The following is a 23,131-nucleotide window of genomic DNA, read 5'->3' on the forward strand; positions in this document are numbered from 1 at the left end:
CTGTGTAATACCACACAAGAATCTCAGAAACAGATGGAAGCTGTTTTACCCAGGAACTTATCCTAGTGAGGTGGAGAGGGCCAGATGGCCCAGCTCTTCAAATAAAATCTTTCAGAGTATTTAAAGTAAGTAAAGATTTTATTAATATTGATGGTTGGACATAGCGTAATACACAAGGAAGATTAATTACAAACCCTAATTAAATGTAGCAGAGTGGAAGAAGCAAAGCACAGTTTGGCACAGAGCAACTTTTCTGTTCTCGCTTAGGCCAGGCAGCTGCATTGTGAGAATGCTCAAAAGACTAGACCCAGAAAAGCAAAGGTGGGCCCTTTAAGGTCACCTGGAGGATTCCAAGTGCATTCATTAACCCAGTTGTGTTGCTTTGGAATGTAAAAACCTACCTTCAGAATTCTAAGCTTTTTATCTGAACAAAACAAAACAAAACAAGCCACACATTTCTATATGCATTCTAATATTTAATTCAAAGTAAGCCATGATTGACTTTTGCCCGCAAGAGAGCCCAACCCAGTCCCAGTGCAATTGCTGCTGGTGCATTGGGGGTATTACCAGACTACCTGTTTGTTGAGGAGTGTACAAGCCCACCCAGAACAGGCCTTCAACTTACAGTGGTACCTCGGGTTAAGAACTTAATTCGTTCTGGAGGTCTGTTCTTAACCTGAAACTGTTCTTAACCTGAGGTACCACTTTAGCTAATGGGGCCTCCCGCCACACCAACGCTGCACGATTTGTGTTCTCATCCTGAAGCAAAGTTTTTAACCTGAGGTACTATTTCTGTGTTAGCGGAGTCTGTAACCTGAAACATCTGTAACCTGAATATATATCTGTAACCTGTAACCTGAATATAATAATAATAATAATAATAATAATAATAATAATAATAATAATAATAATTTCTTATTTATAGCCTGCACATCTGGCTGAGTTTCCCCAGCCACTCTTGAGCGGCTCTCAATCGAGTGTTAAAAACAATACAGCATTAAATTTTAAAAACTTCCCTAAACAGGGCTGCCTTCAGATGTCTTTTAAAAATAAGATAGCTGCTTATTTCCTTGACATCTGATGGGAGGACGTTCCACAGGGACTCGCCACTACCGAGAAGGCCCTGTGTCTGGTTCCCTGTAACCTCACTTCTCACAATGAGGGAACTGCCAGAAGGCCCTTGGCGCTGGATCTCCATGTCTGTAGCCCAAAGTACCACTGTACTGTAATGCTGTACTTGGGAACTACTGGCCCATAGCATCTCTGTCTTGTCAGGATTCAGCTTTAGTTTATTAGTAGCAATCTGGCAGGGAAGAGTGAAACCACTGTAATGCAGTGCTTTCAATTCCCAACCCTCTGAGTTGTTTCTTAAGAACACCATGGCACTAGGAACCAGCCCTACTATAGGTAGAATGAGGAAGTCACCTCAGACGGCAGATACTGGGAGGCAGCACTGGTCATTCCTCCTAAGCCCTTGCACTCTGTTGGTGATTCAAGCAGTGTGTGATAAACAGCCTGTGACACACCCCTGCCAAAAAAGAAAAGAAAAAAAGAACAGCCTGCTGCCATCCACGTACAGTTGTATATTCTGTCTCAGAGCTTGTAGGGCAGCGGCTGAAGAAGGAGCAAAAAGGGTTTTCTCCTGTGTGTGTTTCTTGTGGCTGATTAGCTGTTCTCCCTGTGCAAAGGTCAGAGGGGGCAGGGTTTCTGTTGAGGTAGGTGATTAGCTGTGGGAGGAGCTCATCAGAGCTTGTAGGGTAGCGGCTGAAGAAGGAGCAAATTTGATCTATCTTTAGATTTAGATTTAGGGGAGCTAGTCTCAAACGTTCGTTGGGGGAGACCTAGGGGTTTTGGGGGGGGAGTTACTTGTCCTGTCTGCACGCTTCTTATGATGGAGGACCACTGTAGCCAGCCCCAACGACACGTTCTCAAGATGGAGAGTGAGGGAACAGCTGTAGTCGCCTGCGGTTCCTGTACAATGTTTGCCATCTTGCCAAAGGTTGCAGGCAGCTTTACCTGCAGCAATTGCATGTTGATTGCCCTCTTAAAAGACAAAGTCCAGCAACTGGAGGAACGTGTGGCTACGCTCCAAAGAATTAGAGAGCTGGAGCTCTTCTTGGAAGCAACAGAGCACACCGTCTCCACCAAGGAGGAGACAGGGGACTCCCCTGAGAAGGAGGCTAGTTCACCAACACAGGAGCCAGATATATGGAGAAACGTGACTCAAAGAAGTAGGAGGCCCAGGGTTCGCTCTGATTGTTTAGAAATACACAATCGCTTTGAGGTCCTCTCCCCTAGAATGGAAGACGAAGAGCAGACTCCATTTGAGGATCTCTCCCTCGTTACAGTCGATCAGGTATATGAAGACGAGCAGCAAAGTCAGTCCTCAGGGAATGTGCAGGCGACCTTGGAACGGACAGATCATGGAAGAACCCCGACCAAACCTAAGAGGAGGCGTGTAGTGGTGATAGGGGATTCCCTACTGAGGGGAACAGAAGCAGTGATCTGTGGGCCTGACAAGATGTCTCGGGAAGTGTGCTGTCTCCCCGGGGCTAAGATCCAAGATGTAACTGAACGACTACAAGGAATCATAAAAGCCACTGACAAATACCCCTTCCTCTTGGTTCATGTGGGAACCAATGACACTGCAAGCAATAGCCTCCAGAAGATCAAAAGAGACTATGAGGCTCTGGGCAGGAAATTGAAGCAATTAAATGCACAAATTGTCATCTCATCTGTCCTCCCAGTTGAACGACGTGGCCCAGGGAGAGAGAGAAAAATAGTGGAAGTGAACAGCTGGCTTCGCAAATGGTGTAAACAGGAACGGTTTGGATTCTTAGATCACGGACTGCAGTTTCTTGAAGATGGACTTCTGGCAAGCGATGGGCTGCACCTCACAATGGTTGGGAGGAATGTTTTTGCCAAAAATCTCAGAAACCTCATCAGGAGGGCTTTAAACTGACTAATGTGGGGGAGGAAGACAGTGCTCCTGAAGGTAGGAGTCTATCAATTGATGAACATGATCATCCAAATGTCATAGACCAAATGGAGCAAACAGCACGCAAACCTAGTGGTGGGAGGAAAAAATCCTTAAATAAGAGACACGGGGGAATGTTTAATGGACTTCAATGTCTGTACACTAATGCGCAAAGCATGGGTAATAAACAAGATGAGCTTGAGCTCTTGGTACAGCAAACTAAATATGACATAATAGGCATCACTGAAACCTGGTGGGATAAGTCCCACGACTGGAATGTAAAAATGGAGGGTTACAATCTATTTCAGAGAAACAGACCAGACAAGAAAGGAGGAGGAGTGGCGTTATATGTCAGGGATGTGTATACCTGTGAAGAGATCCAAGATTTAGAACCTCAAAGCCAAAGTGAGAGCATTTGGGTCAAAATTAAGGGAGAGATGAATAACAGGGACCTCATTGTGGGAGTTTACTATAGATCCCCAAGCCAAACGGAGGACATAGATGATGCCTTCCTGGAACAGATGGCCAAGCATGCAAAAGGAAGGGAGATATAAGTAATGGGGGACTTCAATTACCCGGATATTTGCTGGATGTCAAACTCAGCCAAGAGCATAAGGTCAAACAGATTCCTCACTGGCCTTGCAGACAACTTCATTGTCCAGAAAGTGGGAGAAGCGACTTCCGGTTGGCGCCAGCGCTAATGGCGGCTCGCTCTCCGATCTCCGGAGAGGGAGCTGCTCCACGAGTTCGGGTCTGACTGCTACGGCGAAGCGGGGACCCCTAAAATCACAGGCACGGAAGCCTGTGAGCAAGGAGACTCGGTGGGCATCGTTTGCGCCCCCCTTTACTGCAAAAGAGCCTTTTTAAAGGCTCCGGAGGAGCATCGGGGGTGCGCAGAGCCGAGAGTCGCTACCCAGCCCGTGGAGTGAAGCCGCATCGCCATTAACGGAGAGCGCCGATTCCTTCCTGAAATTTGGACTGAAAAGAGATTCCCGTGAGTAGGATTGGCAACTGTATCGGGACTTTAAATTAAATTCCTAAAAATTCGGCCGAAAGTGGGGACGGCAAATAAAGGAAGTCTGCCTTCCCCAGATTGCATGACTGCTAAAGCAACGGATCCAGCAAACTGTAATTGATAAATTTAAGGATAATTTTTGAAAGGACCAACCCTAGCATTGAGCTTAAGTCCCCCCCCTAGTAAGCAGGAACGGGGGGGGGGGGAGAAGAAAGGAAACCTGCGGGAAAAGTTTTTAAAGGGACAATTTACTGCAGCCTCTGACTCTGGGAACGGACTGTCTGGGTGAAGCACTTTGACAGGGAACTGTCAGATGTGTTGCAAAGTGGGGACTTTATTAGACACAATTTATTGAGGCTCTGCAGAAATAATACGGTTGCAACTGAAAAGACTGAGATGTTTCTTAGTAACTTTTTCCCTCTGAGGGTTTTTGGACTCATTGTTTCCCTGTTCACTGAATATCTTGGCTCCCTCTAGAGGGCTGAAGGCAACAGTTGCAACACTGACTGTTAAAAACAAAGTCACTGGATTTTTCCATTCAAGACCTGTTCCTGTGAGAACGACCTTGGGACATGAGTGGCCCTGCAGATGAGATAGCAACAAGATCTAAGTCTAAAGCAGCACAAAAGAAAAGGGGCTCTTTATCAGGACTATTGCCAACAGGTCCAGGCGGACAGGAAAAAGGAATAAGTGCATTCATGGAGTCAGTGACGCAGGCATTATTGAAGATAAATGAATCTTTAGAAAAATTGAATAAACAGAGTACAGAAAATACTAAACAACTGGCAGATTTAACAGCAAAATTTGACTTGAACACCAAGAGTGTGACATCTAATACACAGATTATACACAAACTGGTCGAGGAAAACGCCACAATTAGGAATATTGCAGAAGAAGCCAAATCCACTGCGGAATCTACACAGGAAAATTTAGTACCGGTTTGCAGGAGGCTGGACCAACATGAGGCGACCCTGTCTTTATGGGATATGCAGCGTAAGGAGAAGAATTTGAGACTGAGGTTTGTTCCAGAAAGTGAAGGGGACAACCTAGTGGACTTTCTCACAAAAGAAATTTCAGACTTTTGGCAGGAAAACCTAGAGGAAAAAGAATTTGAGATAACAACTGCCTTCAGACTGGGCAGAAGGCAAGGCAGGAAGATTCCAAGGGATTGCCTGATAACATTGAGATCCAAAGAGGAAAGAGACAAGATATTAAGCCTGCATTACCAGAAGACACTTCAGATTCAAAACGTCTCTGTGCAAATCTACAGGGATATCCCAAAATATATTCTGGAGGTGAGAACCCAGTTCAAGACGTTGGTTGACCTGCTGAAGAAGAACAACATACCTTTCAGGTGGGAATTTCCACAGGGTTTGTCTTTTAATTTCAGAGGAAAGAAAGTTAAGATAAGAACAGTACAAGACAAAGAACAATTTTTACACAAGTACGGAGAGGACCTGGTGAAAGGGGTTTTAAACTCAACATCGGATACAGACTTGGGGAACTTGACATTTGGACTTAAATCACCAACGGACGAAGAACAGCTGCAGGGTGCAGTTGGAGGCAACTAATTAACAATGTCTCTGAGATTCTTAACTTGGAATTGTAATGGACTGAACCTTCCCAGAAAAAGGCGTGAGGTTTTTCACATTTTGAAAAGAGAACAATTGGATCTGATTTGTCTACAAGAAACCCACGTGACAAGGGCACAGAGAAGATTACTTATAAATAAAAGATTGGGACAAGAATTTATTTCATCAGATAAAGTTAAGAAAAGAGGAGTGGTGATCTATGCAAAAGAGAAATTGGCTCCAAAACAGATTTTTAAAGATGAACATGGAAGAATTTTGGCAATCGAGATACAGATTCAAGGAGAAAAAAATTTGATATTTGGAATTTATGCACCGAATGAAGGGAAGGCAGAATTTTACAAGAAATTGCACGAGACATTAATGGACTATTTGGACTATAAGGTGATTCTCTTAGGGGATATGAACGGTGTCGTCTCTACAAATATGGACAAAGCACAAAGACAGGTGATCTCCAAGGACGGGAGATTACCTAAGACTTTCTTTGAAATGACCGACAACTTGGACCTGATTGACATTTGGAGAACAAGAAATCCTCTCGAGAGGGAGGGAACATTCTTTTCAGAATCACAGATGACCTGGACAAGAATAGATCAAATATGGATTACTAGTGGAATGGCTCCGAAGATAAAGAAAGTGGAAATCTGCCCAAAGACATGCTCCGACCATAATGCGGTAAAGATGGAAATGAAAATAACAACAGCTGGCTCCTTCAGATGGAGAATGAATGACACCTTATTTAGAGATCCAGAGGTGTACCAAAAGGCCCAAAAGACTTTGAAGGATTACTTTGAGATAAATCTGAGGACAGAAGTGGAGAAACGAGTGATCTGGGACGCAAGCAAGGCCGTGATGAGGGGTTTTCTGATACAGCAGAATTCCTTGAAAAGGAGGAAACAGCAGGAGAAGAAAGATAAAATTTTGGAAAAGATAAAAGACAGTGAAAAGAAATTGAGATCTAACCCAAAGTCACATGAGATCTTGAGAGAAATTAAACTGTATCAGAAGCAATATATGGAATTGATGAATCAGGAGATTGAATGGAAAATTAAGCGAATGAGACAAAAGACATTCGAATCGGCAGATAAATGTGGAAAACTCCTATCATGGCAATTGAAGAAGAGACAGAAATTGAACACAGTCACAAGTTTGGAGGTATACAGAAAAAACATCTCTAAACCATATGAGATCAGTAATTGCTTTCAGAGTTATTTCAGAAGACTGTACGCACAAGGGCCGGAAAACGAAAGAGAAATGGAAGAATTTCTCAAGAAATATGGATTACAAAAAATTTCGCAACAAAGTATGCTGCTTCTAAATGAGAAAATAACTGAACAAGAAATTGAGGGTGCCATTCAAGATATGCAACTGGGGAAATCTCCAGGGCCAGATGGATTAACCTCCAGATACTACAAAGCTTTGAAGGACTGGATAACACAGCCGCTTAAGGAGGTTTGTAACAAGATTTTAGAGGGGAAAAGGGCACCTGAGATGTGGAAAGAAGCTTTCATTACACTTATACCAAAGACTGAGGTTGATAAAAAACAGATCAAGAACTACCGCCCTATATCATTACTTAATGTGGATTATAAAATTTTTGCAGACATTTTGGCAAAAAGATTGAAGAAGGTGCTGGTGGAGGAGATCCATAAAGATCAGGCAGGCTTTCTCCCGGGTAGACATATATCTACCAATGTAAGGAGTATAATTGACATTATAGAAATGTTGACAGTGAATATTAACACAAAGGCAGTTTTAATTTTTGTGGACGCGGAGAAAGCCTTTGACAATATATCTTGGAAATTTATGAAGAAGAATCTCCATGGGATGGGGGTAGGCCAAAAGTTTGAAAATGGTATAAGTGCAATTTATTCTGAGCAAAAGGCAAAGCTAATTGTAAATAATGTGGTCATGGATGAACTACCTATAGAAAAAGGGACACGTCAGGGGTGCCCAATATCCCCATTACTTTTTATATCGGTCCTGGAGGTTCTGTTAAATATGATTAGGGGGGACCAGCTGGTAAAAGGGATTCAGGTCGGAGCCAGACACTACAAATTGAAGGCCTTTGCAGATGACTTAGTATTGACCCTGCAAGAGCCAGACACTAGTACCAAAAGAGCTCTAGAATTAATTCAAGTATTTGGCCAGGTCGCAGGATTTAAGTTGAACAAACAAAAAACCAAGGTACTGGAAAAAAATTTAACAAATGTTGAAAGAGAGAGATTCCAAGAGGAAACTGGGTTAGTGGTGGCAAAGAGTGTAAAATACCTGGGGATTAACATGACATCTAAGAATGTAAACTTATTTAAGGATAACTATGATAAGTGCTGGACTGAGATAAAGAAAGATTTAGAAACATGGTCAAACCTGAAGCTTTCCTTGTTAGGTCGAATTGCAGTAATTAAAATGAATGTATTGCCTAGAATGTTATTTTTGTTTCAGACATTACAAATTGTTGATAAACTGGACTGTTTCAAGAAGTGGCAGAAAGATATATCTAAATTTGTCTGGCAGGGCAAAAAGCCCAGAATTAAGTTCAAGATACTTACCGATTCTAAAGAAAGAGGGGGGTTTGCCCTGCTGGACTTAAGACTCTACTATGAATCGGCAGCTTTCTGCTGGTTAAAAGATTGGCTACTTCTTGAAAATGCAGACATTTTAGACTTGGAAGGATTTGATAATAATTTCGGTTGGCATGCGTATATTTGGTATGACAAGGTTAAAGTGTATAAGGGTTTTAAAAATCACATTGTTAGGAAAGCACTATATAACGTTTGGATTCGGTATAAAGATTTATTGGAAAATAAAACTCCCAGGTGGCTTTCACCTATGGAGGCCAAGGAGGTAAAAAAACTTAATATGAGAACTAATTGGCCGAAATATTCTGAAATTTTAGAACAAGAAGGTGGTGAGCTTAAATTACAAAGTTATGAGAAAATAAAGTCCAAGGTACGAGATTGGCTCCATTATTTTCAAATAATGGAGGCTTACAAACAAGACAGGAAAATTGGTTTCTAGGTGGAGAAATCGAAACTAGAAACAGAACTGCTAGAACCCAATACTAAGAATTTATCAAGAATGTATAACTTGCTGTTGAAGTGGAATACAATAGATGAGACAGTGAAATCAGCTATGGTTAAATGGGCACAGGACATAGGTCATGACATTATGTTTGCTGACTGGGAGCAGTTATGGACCACAGGTATTAAATTTACGGCATGTAATGCCCTACGAGAAAACATTATGAAAATGATTTACAGGTGGTACATGACCCCAGTCAAGCTTGCGAAGATTTACCATTTGCCCAATAACAAATGTTGGAAATGTAAAGAGACTGAAGGTACCTTTTTCCACCTTTGGTGGACCTGCCCAAAGATCAAGGCCTTCTGGGAAATGATTTATAATGAGATTAAGAAAGTGCTTAAGTGCACCTTTAACAAGAAACCAGAGGCATTTCTCTTGGGTATGGTCGGCCAGCTGGTGCCGAAGAAGGATAAGAATTTCTTTTTGTACGCTACTACGGCAGCAAGGATTCTTCTAGCAAAGTATTGGAAGACACAAGAGTTACCCACGCTGGAGGAATGGCAGGCAAAAGTGATTGACTTTATGGGACTGGCAGAAATGACCGGCAGAATCCGCGACCAAGAGAAAGAGACTGTGGAAGAAGACTGGAAGAAGTTTAAGACATATCTCAAGAATTATTATAAAATTGAGGAGTGCTAAAATGCTGAGGGAAAGGAAGACGTAGAATTGCAGTGGTAAACTGTGTTTGATTTTAGGGTGGAATTGAAAAGGAGAATGAATTTATACTTAATTGGCTAAGAAGGGTTGCTGAACAATTGTTTAAAATTAAGGATGCAAAAAGGGGAAGGTATGGGGAAGTCCGGGAAAAGAGGTTTATGGAAATAAGGTAAAGAAAATATGACTTTTTGTGTTTGTTTTTTATGTTGTTTTTGTGTATGTTAAAAATTTGGAAATCAATAAAAATTTTATTTAAAAAAAAAAAAACAGAAAGTGGGAGAAGCAACAAGAGGAACAGCCATTTTAGATCTGGTCCTAACCAATGTTGATGACCTGGTTAGTGGGGTAGAAGTGGAAGGATCATTAGGCACGAGTGATCATGCTCTTCTGAAGTTTACTATACAGCGGAAAGGAGCAGCCAAGCATACTAGGACTCAGTTTCTTGACTTTAAGAAAGCCGACTTCATAAAACTTAGGGAAGTGCTGGGTGAGATCCCATGGACAGTAATACTAAAAGGAAAGGGAGTTCATGATGGCTGGGAGTTTGTTAAGAGGGAGATAGTAAAAGCACAACTTCAGGCAATACCAATGAGACGGAAACATGGAAGGTGCCTAAAGAAACCAGGGTGGCTATCTAAAGAACTTTTAACTGAGTTAAGATTAAAAAAGGATGTGTACAAAAAATGGAAAAGGGGGGAAACCACCAAAGAGGAATTCAAACAAATAGCCAGCACGTGTAGACACAAAGTCAGAAAAGCTAAAGCACAGAATGAACTCAGGCTTGCTAGAGAGGTTAAAAGCAACAAAAAAGGCTTTTATGGGTATGTTCGTAGCAAAAGGAAGAACAAAGAAACAGTGGGGTCACTCAGAGGAGAAGATGGTGAAATGCAAACAGGGGACACAGAAAGGGCTGAACTCCTCAGTGCCTTCTTTGCCTCAGTCTTCTCCGATAAAGAAAACAATGCCCGACCTGAAGAATTTGGAGCAAATGATTCAGCAGAGGAAACACAGCCCAGAATAACTAAGGAGATAGTACGAGAATACTTGGCTAGTTTAGATGTATTCAAGTCTCCAGGGCCAGATGAACTGCATCCAAGAGTATTAAAAGAACTGGCAGATGTGATCTCAGAACCACTGGCAGTCATCTTTGAGAATTCCTGGAGAACAGGCGAAGTCCCGGCAGACTGGAGGAGGGCAAATGTTGTCCCTATTTTCAAAAAGGGGAAAAGAGAGGACCCAAATAATTACCGCCCAGTCAGTCTGACATCAATACCAGGGAAGATTCTGGAGCAGATCATTAATCAAACAGTTTGTGAGCACCTAGAAAGGAATACTGTGATCACCAATAGTCAGCATGGATTTCTGAAAAATAAGTCGTGTCAGACTAACCTGATCTCGTTTTTTGACAGAATTACAAGCCTGGTAGATGAAGGGAACGCAGTGGATGTAGCCTACCTTGATTTCAGTAAGGCATTTGACAAGGTGCCCCATGATATTCTTGTAAAGAAGCTGGTAAAATGCGGTCTTGACTATGCTACCACTCAGTGGATTTGTAACTGGCTGACTGACCGAACCCAAAGGGTGCTCATCAATGGTTCCTCTTCATCCTGGAGAAGAGTGACTAGTGGGGTGCCACAGGGTTCTGTCTTGGGCCCGGTCTTATTCAACATCTTTATCAACGACTTGGATGATGGACTCAAGGGCATCCTGATCAAATTTGCAGATGACACCAAACTGGGAGGGGTGGCTAACACCCCAGAGGACAGGATCACACTTCAAAATGACCTTGACAGATAGAGAACTGGGCCAAAACAAACAAGATGAATTTTAATAGGGGGAAATGTAAAGTATTACACTTGGGCAAAAAAAATGAGAGGCACAAATACAAGATGGGTGACACCTGGCTTGAGAGCAGTACATGTGAAAACGATCTAGGAGTCTTGGTTGACCACAAACTTGACATGAGCCAACAGTGTGACGCGGCAGCTAAAAAAGCCAATGCAATTCTGGGCTGCATCAATAGGAGTATTGCATCTAGATCAAGGGAAGTAATAGTGCCACTGTATTCTGCTCTGGTCAGACCTCACCTGGAGTACTGTGTCCAGTTTTGGGCACCACAGTTCAAGAAGGACACTGACAAACTGGAACGTGTCCAGAGGAGGGCAACCAAAATGGTCAAAGGCCTGGAAACGATGCCTTATGAGGAACGGCTAAGGGAGCTGGGCATGTTTAGCCTGGAGAAGAGGAGGTTAAGGGGTGATATGATAGCCATGTTCAAATATATAAAAGGATGTCACATAGAGGAGGGAGAAAGGTTGTTTACTGCTGCTCCAGAGAAGCGGACACGGAGCAATGGTTCCAAACTACAAGAAAAAAGATTCCACCTAAACATTAGGAAGAACTTCCTGACAGTAAGAGCTGTTCGACAGTGGAAATTTCTGCCAAGGAGTGTGGTGGAGTCTCCTTCTTTGGAGGTCTTTAAGCAGAGGCTTGACAACCATATGTCAGGAGTGCTCTGATGGTGTTTCCTGCTTGGCAGGGGGTTGGACTCGATGGCCCTTGTGGTCTCTTCCAACTCTATGATTCTATGATTCTATGATTTCCACTACTGAAGTAAGATTTAACTACCAGCCCAGTCAAATGGCAAGATCACAATTCCAGGTTCAGAAGCTCAGGCAACAAAATCCATTGGACCACCCCTGTGATGATCATGTAACTTGAAGCCGATACCAGCTGAGTTAGTTGCACAAGAACTTTAGACACCAAAACGTCAAGTTTGTTTGCATTGATTAAGCATGAGGTAGAGGTGACTGCAGATACCTGTAACATTTGCATCAGCGCTTGTTTGAGTCAAGGTTCACCACAGGCGAAGATGTGAATGGCCTAAGCTAAATATATCTAGGAATCAACATAGTAACGGAAATTCCTACAAGTCTAAAGATCAGCAAAATTCCGCACTTTGGCAGTTATAAAAACAATGTGCATGTGTGGCTGTGGATGACACTTGTAAGTGGAGGCCCAGTTAACCCCTTGGCATTCATCCACAAACACATCTTTCTTTGATTTTTACATGGTTTACAAATATTCTTTTCCTTAAGCTTTGTGCAGATTCACTAGGAAAGAGGCTCAGATGTAAAAGAAAGAGGCTCAAGTGTAAGCAGATGTCACAGCTATGCATGAATGCCCAATTGCACAGTTCCTCTTAGAGGTTTCGAATAGGGAGCTTGAGAGAATAATGGAAACCAAATGTTTGCCACACGTTTCTGGTAAAAGCGCCTCCCATATTTGGTTATGACATAATGCTCAAAGCATATGCTCAGATACAGAGGCTCTAGAGTGGCCGCTTGCTTATCACCAAGAAGGAGGACTAATGTGCTATATTATACATATAGATGCAAATGTGGGCATTATTAGTACAATTTAACAGAAGTACATGTCATGTCAGTAGGGGGAAGGCGGTGACTAGCTAACCTGTGTATCTGCTCAGTATGATGTTTAGCTGCTAGCTGTTGACGGGCAACTTTGAGACTGACCCCTAATCCCCATTCTGTAAAGTAGGATGCATGGCCACCTTAAAAGGTTCTCTGATCAATGCAAGCCAACAGTGTACCACAGAACAAGAGTTTGGATTTGATATCCCGCTTTATCACTACTCGAAGGAGTCTCAAAGCGGCTAACATTCTCCTTTTCCTTCCTCCCCCACAACAAACACTCTGTGAGGTGAGTGCAGCTGAGAGACTTCAGAGAAGTGTGACTAGCCCAAGGTCACCCAGCAGCTGCATCTGGAGGAGCGGAGACGCGAACCCGGTTCCCCAGATTACGAGTCTATCACTCTTAACCACTACACCACACTGGCTCTCACAGAGAGAGAGAGATGCCATTAAGAGGTGGCCTCTGTTTAAGGAGACACCTGGGTTGTTTTGCGTTGAGCTTGCTCTTATAAAGAAGTTATAGCATATTGCAGAGCAGGAGCCGTTGGCAAAGTGGAGTAGCTTTTTTTTTTTAACAGACAAATCTGGGGTGACTGGTCTAGGACACACACAAGAACCTTTGGCATCACAGTAGGTGACCAATGCAGGAAGTCAGAAAATAATAATTTTGTAACGAACTGTGACAAAGTGGAGGGCCTGGGGAAAATTTCTTGGATCATGGCATCATGGGAGGGACCCATGGGAATGGTAAATAAACTTAAACACATAACACAAACACAGGAAGTTCTTGGGGGGACACCCCAAAACATTTTGGAAGGCGGGACCCTGGGCTGTTGGTTAGGAACCATCAGGTATGGGAAAGTGGCAGATTTTGAGCCTTCTCAGTGATGGCTCTAGAATACCCTGCAAGTTGAGATTTAGCTGGCTCAAAATGTACATGGAAATTAGAATGTTTTTATTTCAACAGGCTTTTGATCTGAAATTATGCTGCTGTTTTTAAACAAATTCTCATAAAATTGCATTGTTTTTCACTGGCATTGTTTTATCATTTTATAAGTCATTTTACATTTGGTTTTAAACAGATGCAAGGTGCTCTGTGAGCAGAATGGTGGGATATACATCTATTCAATCATCATAATATTTTGCCCAAATATGGTTAAGTATATCTAACAGTGTTCCATGCATGTAAGCTACCTAACCAAAAATACACAGGTCATCATTTTCTCTGCAATTTTCATGGTAGCTTATCTTTACACATTTTATTATTAATTTTATGATGGCCATTAAAGACCTTCCAGCGCTTTCTAGATTGCCTGAGAAACAGTGAATATACTGCATATATGGTTTTTAATCATATAATTAAATGTAGACCCAACAGCTGTACTATATTATTGCATACATCACTGCAATTAATATATTGTACATGCCCCACAGAGGGAGCAATTGAAATCACATATATTGCGGCAGGTGTATTATATTTTAATGCTTTAAAGCATTTTGCATAAGGACATATACTAGCTGTCTCAAATCACCATTTCTATAAATGATTCTAACCTGAAGCGTGATGGATATTTTGTTATTAGAGTCACTAAAAAAAGAAATCATCACGATAAGTGGATGCTATGTCCTTCCTCCAAGCTCTGTGCCATTAAGCCAGTGAGCCAGTAATGTAGGGGTTCAGGAAGCCCTTGCTTCCCAGGAAACCTTTGGCCCTCCAAATACTGCTGGACTACAACTCCCATCATTTCTGTATTTGCATTGCTGGCTGTGTGGCTGATGGTTGGTTTGTTTTCTTTATATAACACTTCATGCCAGAATAGGCTTCCAACTATAAAAATTTGAATTGTGTTACTATTAAAATATAAGATATGTAATTAAAATGCACAATTTGGAGTCCAACAACCTATGCAGAGGCCATGTCTGAAAAGCCAGCTCTGGAATCTGGAGGGAATACTGTATTCTACAGAAGAGAAGGGCACACCTCCTGACAGACAGCTCCTAAGGCCAATATCTCAAGCCCTACAGATTTCTTTGTTAGACCCTCCTTCATCACCCCGCCCCACAACTACTGAACTCTCCTTTCTCCCTTCCACTGCTCCCTTCCCATCACTGGGCTGGTGTTTAGTAGACTTACCACACAGCTTGCCAGGTGGTAGGTGAGGTGGCAGGCCATAACAGGCATTATAATGGGTCGGAGGGGCATGGGGCAGTGACAAGGCAATAATGGGCCCAGTGAATATTATTACAGTGGTACCTCAGGTTACATACACTTCAGGTTACATACGCTTCAGGTTACAGACTCTGCTAACCCAGAAATATTACCTAGGGTTAAGAACTTTGCTTCAGGATGAGAACAGAAATCATGCAGTGGTGGCGCAGCAGCAGGAGGAGGCCCCATTAGCTAAAGTGGTGCTTCAGGTTAAGAACAGTTTCAGGTTAAGAACGGACCTCTGGAATGAATTAAGTACTTAACCTGAGGTACCACTGTATTAGGCAGCTGCCACCTAAGTTTCCTCACAACTGGCCCCAACACTCCATCAGATGGCGCTGCATAAGGGCCAGAGCCAATGACCATTGTGGGGGAATTTAAACAGCAGAATTTGTATTTTGTTTCTTTTAAGGAGCCAACCCAGCCCATTGCTGGAAGATTTACCTAGTGGTGCATCTGACCAGCGGCTCAGGATTTCCCCAAGCATAACTAGTGCTGATGTTGGGTCTGGACCTGGCTTTATGATTCTGCGCACTTGGGGTTCACAGTGAACAGTCTCATTCCCCATCTTCCTGACTTAGGTCTGAGTGAGTCCCTCCTTGCTATAGGCAAAAATGAACTGATGCCTTAGAAGGTGGAACTGTGTGTGTTTTACAATAAGCAAAGGCCTGTTTACCAAAAGCAGCAGCTATGTGTCTCATTTCCAACTCCTCAGGCGGGTACACTAACCGGCACTTTGCATGCTTAATTTCAGACTGTACTGCAAGTTGTTGAACTCTGATAGTTAAAAGCAACAGGAGCCTGGCTAGAAATTAGGTGGTTACTCAAGGATTCCAGTCTATTACCACATTTAAAACAAAACAAAACAAAACAAAACAAAACAAAACAAAACAAAACAAAACAAAACAAAACAAAACAAAACAAAACAAAACAAAACAAAACAAAACAAAACCTCACCCTTCTTCTGAGGAGCTAAAGGCTGTGTATATAGTTCAACACCCCCCCCAAAAAAAAATATTATGTTCACAACAATCCTGTGAGGTAGGTTAAACTGAAAAATAGCAACCAAAGTTACCCACCGAACATAAGAAGACACTTTATACAGTCATAACATTAGTCCAGATCCTGAAGCTCTGAAGCTGAGGCTCCAATACTTTGGCCACTCATGAGAAGAGAAGACTCCCTGGAAAAGACCCTGATGTTGGGAAAGATGGAGGGCACAAGGAGAAGGGGACAACAGAGGATGAGATGGTTGGACAGTGTTCTCAAAGCTACCAGCATGAGTTTGACCAAACTGCGGGAGGCAGTGGAAGACAGGAGTGCCTGGCGTGCTCTGGTCCATGGGGTCACGAAGAGTTGGACACGACTAAATGACTAAACAACAACAACATTACTCCATCTAGCCCATTATGGTCTACACTGACTGGCAGTTGCCCTTGACTTCATGGGGATTTGAGGCTGATTCTCCCTAGTCTTGGTCTGACACTAACTCCTACCAGTCGCAGCCAGATGGGAATTGAAATCCAGCAATCTCCAGAGGCCCACAAGTTCCCTGTAGCTGCTCTAACTTTTACCACATCACTTCTCTGCTATGGCTGCCTTCTCTGCCTGTAAAACAAACAACTAAGAAATTCCAAGGTAATTTGTACCGCTTTGTACAAAGTTTTTGTTTCTGTTTTTTAAAAAGGAAAATAAGTACTGATGACTTAGCTCTCGTTATTTCAGAGCTAAGGTGGTGTGCTGTGATTAATGGTTTAATTTAATACGGCACAATGTAGCACTTTCTTCCAAAACACAGTTGAGTTATTGTAGGACTTTACATCAGAGAGCGGAAAAACAAAACTATGACTCAAGCCATGCTCTGAAGTGATTTAATAGTTTGCTGGAGTATTGCTCACATTGCAAAAGAATGGTGAATGAGTTCCTATAATCTATGACTTACTGGCTGTTTCTAAGTGTTTCTGGCTGTGTCAATAAATTGTTCACAGCTCTAATTGTGTTAATGAATTGAACATAATTAAACTTACAGCATGTCATGAGCTTCCTCTGGCAAACACAGTTGGTTTCTTAAGTGAGACTTCCAGTGGGGGTGGGGGTGGGGGAAAGCCCAGCCTTTGCCACCCCTGGTATTTAAAATGCCATAAACTTTCACTGGGAAAACCCATAGAAATTAAAGGGGGCGATACTAAATCTCTTTAGCGATTGCAGCAGGAAATAAAGTGGGGTGCATTCTAACATGCTGCATATGCAGACTGTGTTCTCACAAAAGCAATCAAGACATGGGAAATGTGGGGAAGGGCCATAGCTCAGTGGTAGAGGATCCGCTTTGCAAGCAGAGGGTCGCAGGTTCAATCCCCAACATCTCCAGGTAGGGCGGGGAATGTCCCCAGTCTGAAATCCTGGACAGCTGCTGACCTGACCTTGGTGTGAGGCAGCTTCCTATGTTCTTAACTGGTATCCTAGTTTAGAGACAATCTGAGATGCGAGGAGGAATTTGAAGGGAAAAGCCTAAGAGGCAGCTACAGAAGACAGCCAGTGGGGTATAGAGCAGCCTTTCCCCAACCTGGTGCCCTCCAGGTATTTTGAACCACAACTCCATCAGCTGCAGCCAGCACAGCTGGAACACTTTTCCAGGATCCCTGCATGGTGCCACCCCTCTCACTCCCTTCAAATTTCCCTTCAAAAACCTTTGCATCAACCCCTTTACTTCCATGCTCTAAATACAGTGGTACCTCGGGTTAAGAACTTTATTTGTTCCGGAGGTCCATACTTAACCTGAAACTGTTCTTAACCTGAAGCACCACTTTAGCTAATGGGGCCTCCTGCTGCCGCTGCACCACTGCTGCACGATTTCTGGTCTCATCCTGAAGCAAAGTTCTTAACCCAAGGTAATATTTCTGGGTTAGTGGAGTCTGTAACCTGAAGCGTAGGTAACCTGAAGCGTATGTAACCCGAGGTACCACTGTAGCAACATTTGGCTTGACACAGCACACTGTACATGCTGTTCCTGTTTTTGCTGCCTTCCCGTGGGAAAGTGAAATTTGTAAAAGTTTGGGATTTTAGAAGTCAGGTTCAAATCCTAAAGGCTTGCCGGTGTTTGAAATTTGTGTGAAATTTGTGTTCCTTCCAACTGTACTAAACGTAGCCTAGGAATCACACAGCAGTGAAACTCCAAGAGCACCACAATCTTGAAACTTTGTGAGGCACTTTTGTCGTGCTGGCCAACACCCAAAACTCTGATGCAGACACCCACTCCACATATGTACTGGTGATCTCAGTGTGATAGATTGCAGTGGCCATGTGGCAAATTGCATTTATCATGCAATTTTGGCTGTCTCCTTTGCCCTCTGCCCACTAATTTATCACCACTGGGAGTACTTCTAAGATTCACAACATCTGAGCACCATCAATGAAACACCATTACCTTTAAATCCAACTGCCAGCGTACATAAAGCAGTTTTTGCTAATTGTAGCAAACCCTGGAGACACCACCCCTCATTTCTTAATACATTCCATGCGATTTTTAATTGCACATATTGCCAAAACATTAAAGCAACATAACGACTTGTTTTTAAAAACCCCCAAAACTGATCTGATTGCACGAGAATGATCAGCTGAGATTTCTCCATTCAGTGTATGCTGACAAATGATAAAAATGTATATTGACAAATAAACACTGAGATGTATCAATTCAGACTGTAAGAAAATATGAAGTATTCGAATGGTAATTCAAACAGATGCATGGATTAGCAGTTGAAATAGAGTTACAGCCCAGGCCTATCCAATGTGCGTTTACTCAGAAGAAAGCCTCATATTTATTATTCTGTTGGATTTCCTCCAAAGTTTAAGATTGTAGCCTTTGGACAATAACAAGGCCTAAATGGGGCGTAGTCCAACATTTCCCCATCAAAAAATTATGTGCATTGTTGTTAGTTAAGATTGCTGGGAATCATAACTTTATGAGGCATGAACCACAATACCTAGAATTATTATTAATTTTTTGGAGGGAGTGTGCTTTTAAAGGTAGTGTGCATGGAACCACATAAACTGAATCAGAGCATTGGTCAACCTGAAAACTTCATACAGTATTGAGATCCTGAAGCAAGCCTTCACAGATTAGCTAACAGAGCTACCCATATACTGAAACAAACCACTTTCCGCTACACTTCCCACTGTGTGATATTGTTGCCACTTAGAGCAATTTGGAAGCATCTGAGATACCTCCACTGTGTCCAGTGGCTCCTCTCCAGAGAAAGACATGTTATGAGTGCACTGTGCATACAGAATATATAGCACATGCCTGATGATCGGGTGTGGTGCACTTGTTTTATTCAACATATCCAAATATTTAGTAGTCATTGCCAAAGTATTGGAGCCTCAGCTTTCACAATATCTTTAAGCACGCACACACGCACATACCCTCCTGGCTTTTAAATTGGTGGAAGGCAAACAACTGCAGAGTAAATGAATGCAACATTAGAAAGTATTGCAGAGTGGTGGATCCTAGTGTATGTTGTGAGGGTAGGATTGGGGACGTGATCTTTGGAATGAGAATCAGAGCTTTCCAAACATGCCCCTGTTTTCAGCTGTGTAATGTTGGAAGGCAAGTACATGGTCCCCAGGGTCTGTGATAAATTTTAATCATCCTTTGGCAAAGGCAGAATAGTGCTGCGCAGCAGGAAATATTGTTTTCTGTTCATTCAGTTGGCAATCCTGTTCCTCCCCACCCCCCATCGTTTTCTTCTTCTTCTCACAGTGCCGACATCTAAAGAAAGTTACAACGCTGTAAACTGGGCCAAAAGACCTCTGAGCATTCAGCGAGGCTGGGAGGATTAGAACACAAATGTCTCACTGAGAGGAGATTGGATAGCAAAACAGTCCGGTTTGTCTGAGAGGCCAAGGGAAATAATACAAATTAGACAAGTAATCAATAGCATTCAGACTTCTAAGTGAATGCCACAGAACAGAAACCTCAAGTTCGTTTAAATTGTGTCTCTGGAAAGTTTCCCTCTGCTGCAAACTATAATAACACTTGTTACAGTTTTGTTAAGTGATATTCCCATTTTGATGGAGATTGTTTATCCAAACAAGGGAGAGAAAGCAGCTGTGTTAATTCTTCTTCCAAGCAGGCTTTTTATGCATGAAGTAGCTTATTATGAAAGAATTGAGAAATTTCAAGATTCAATATTTCATTGTGAGACTGATTAATTACACTTCATTAAACTAAAGATTAAAAGGAGTAAAAGGCATATAGCTGTAGCTAAACAGCAAATGAAGGATGGATAGGATAATCATTAATTGTTTAGTGGAATTGTTTAGGGTCATCTGGCGGAATATAACAAGAGCTAATGTAATGAAAAGCAACAAAGGGGAATTTAGGCCAAATGTGTTAGACAAAATTTCCTAAAGGACAAGGTCTCCTGCTGTTCCAGAGAAGTCTCCGTGGAAGGGTGTCTTTTGATTTTTTTTAAAATGTTAGATTAGGCCAGGGAAGGGAAATTTGCTCAGCACCGAGGTTCCCCCTGATATAATTTCGTAGTCAAGAGCACCTTGGGTAATGGGTCTTTAGACAAGCCGCACACACAGATCCTGTGTCTTTGTATGGAAGAGAACACGACAACACATATTGAAACACTCTCAGCACTACCTTGAAAGTTAAAGTAATGAATTTGAATTCCTACAGCCAAACTAGCCATTAGAAACCATGCTTATGTTTGGTTCTTTAAAAATGCATAGCAGGCAAGGTTGAGTGGTCCAACCATAGTGTGTGGAGGGGGGAAGTTTAAACCTTTTTTCCCTAGCATGTTCCAAACTAAAATTGTCTCCTTTTAGCCCAAGAAGCGAACCCTTCAATGGGAGCTTCCCTTCCTGGGTGACCCCTGCTTTTTTATATTTGGTTTGGCCATTTTGGGATCTAACATTTTTGCTGGAGACTCAGGTGACCTCCATGGCTAAGCATGCCTAATTTGGGTAATGGCTGCTTCACCAGTTACTGCTCCTTTTGGACATATTGCTCCTTCTTCCATATTGAATTATTGCATATCTGAAGCCAGGGTTTCCATCTCTTGAAATAAGAAATTATGTATCCAGGCAAGGTCTGGGGATGAAGCCAGAGAACAGACTCCAGCAGTGTGTGTTGGAGGTAAGCAGCCTAGCAATTCTGGGAGCTTCTAGGGCAGGTGCAGCCAATGCAATACCATCTACATGTTGTTGGACTACAACTCCCATCATCCCTTTCCATTGTTCACACTGGCTGGGACTGATGGGACTTGTAATTCAGCAAGTATCCGGTGGGCAACCATGTCGGCTACTCTTTGTTTTAGGGTATAACCCAGTGGATTTGGGGTGATGGTGGAGTCCAGTTTAAAAGCTGCCTGTTCAGTTGCTTTCAGAACTGCTATTCTAGATGCTTTCACCAATACTTGCTGGGGACTGAACAAGGAAATTTCTGCATGCATGTAATCTTACAGAGGAACATAGGAAGCTGCCTTATAGGCTAGGCCAAACTTGGCCCTCCAGCTGTTTTGGGACTACAACTCCCATCATCCCTAGCTAACAGGGCCAGTGGTCAGGGATGATGGGAATTGTAGTCCCAAAACAGCTGGAGGGCCAAGTTTGGCCATGCCTGACATTGGTCCAACTAGCTCAGTGTTACCTTGTACTGATTGACAGCAACACTCCAGGGTTTCAGACAGGACTTTCCCAGCACTATTTGGGGATTGAACCTGGAATCTTCTGCATGTAAATTAGATACTTAGCTATAGTCTAAGGTTACCAGATGTCCCCGTTTCCCGGGGACAGTCCCCGGATTTACAAATCAGTCCCCTGACAAAATCCTATCATTCCTGCTGAAGTTGAAAAGTGTCCCCGGATTCATTGAAAAAAATCTGGTAACCTTACTATAGTCCTTCCATTGAGCTGTTGTTCCCCCACCCCATATCTCTGCACATGTATTTGCAACCATGAGATCTAAAGGTTTATCAGCTGCAAGGAATTTCAGGATTTTAACAATATCATTTTCTTTTAGTACGATGTTTTGTGACCCCTGCTTTAAAGAAATGCAGCACGTATTAGAAACGAAACTTGTTAAACTACTCTGATCAGCCATGCTCTTACTATGGCATGGAGGAATAAAGCCTACAACTAGAAATTATAATAATAAATTGATAGGATCTTGCCCCTTCAATGTTTACTTTGATTCCTGTGCAAATTTGTCGGTATGAAAAAATTAGATCTTTATGGGTTTTTAAAAAACAACAACAAAAAAACAGGGGGGAAAGCACATTGAGATTTTTTTTTTGGAATTAAAATATTTCTTCTGATGAAAGGGATTAGTTGAAGTTTGCTCACTTGGTGTAATTAGTGCATATGGTCCAGCTGTGAAGAAGTAGCTGAGGACTTCTAACTTATTATTAATTAGGCTCATTAAAATGCAAGTAAGAGAACGATGCCTAGGTAAACAATACCTTATGTCATAAAGTCATTACTTGACAAAAGCTAGTCTTGCTAACAGAAGCTATTCCTGATATTTTTGGGATTTTTTGTTAATTTTTTTTTAAAAAAAAAATAATGGAAAAGGCTCTGTGGGTGCTAGTTAGCTACTCCTGACTGACATCAAGGACAGGCAGCACAAAGCTTGAAAGAGCCAGCACTATGGTGCTGATATTTCTTTTCAAATCATTTCATAATATGTCTGGGTGAGGTCAGAGGTTGACAGGCAAATGACAGGCCTTCTTCAATTGCTGTGGTGTCACAGCGGGTGTGTGTCAAGGAAATTTTTCCTGGGCCCCTCTGTGACTTTTTTTTTTTTTAATGTTCACATTTCTTTCCCTTGTCTTGTGTAAAATGGACCAGGATTGGCAGATTTGTAATTAAAACCTCAACAGGGGAAGTTTAGAGACCAAACCTAGGTTAGGAAATAGCAGGAAGCGCTGTTCATAATTATAAGGGCCTTACATACTGAACAGATAATGGAACGCTTTATGAATAGGCGCTGATTTCAGAAGAGGACTCTGCGATAACAAGGACTTTTCATTGTTAATGAGTGATGCCAAGTTTCCTATAAGTCGAACAGATCCTAAATTACAACATCACAAATGAAGCGTTCTAATCAAGTCCTAAAATCCCAACAAATAAGACAGCCCACTGTAGGATCCCTCTCCCCCC

This window comes from Podarcis cretensis (genome assembly GCF_951804945.1).
Source record: "Podarcis cretensis genome assembly, chromosome: 3".
Lineage (NCBI taxonomy): Eukaryota > Metazoa > Chordata > Lepidosauria > Squamata > Lacertidae > Podarcis > Podarcis cretensis.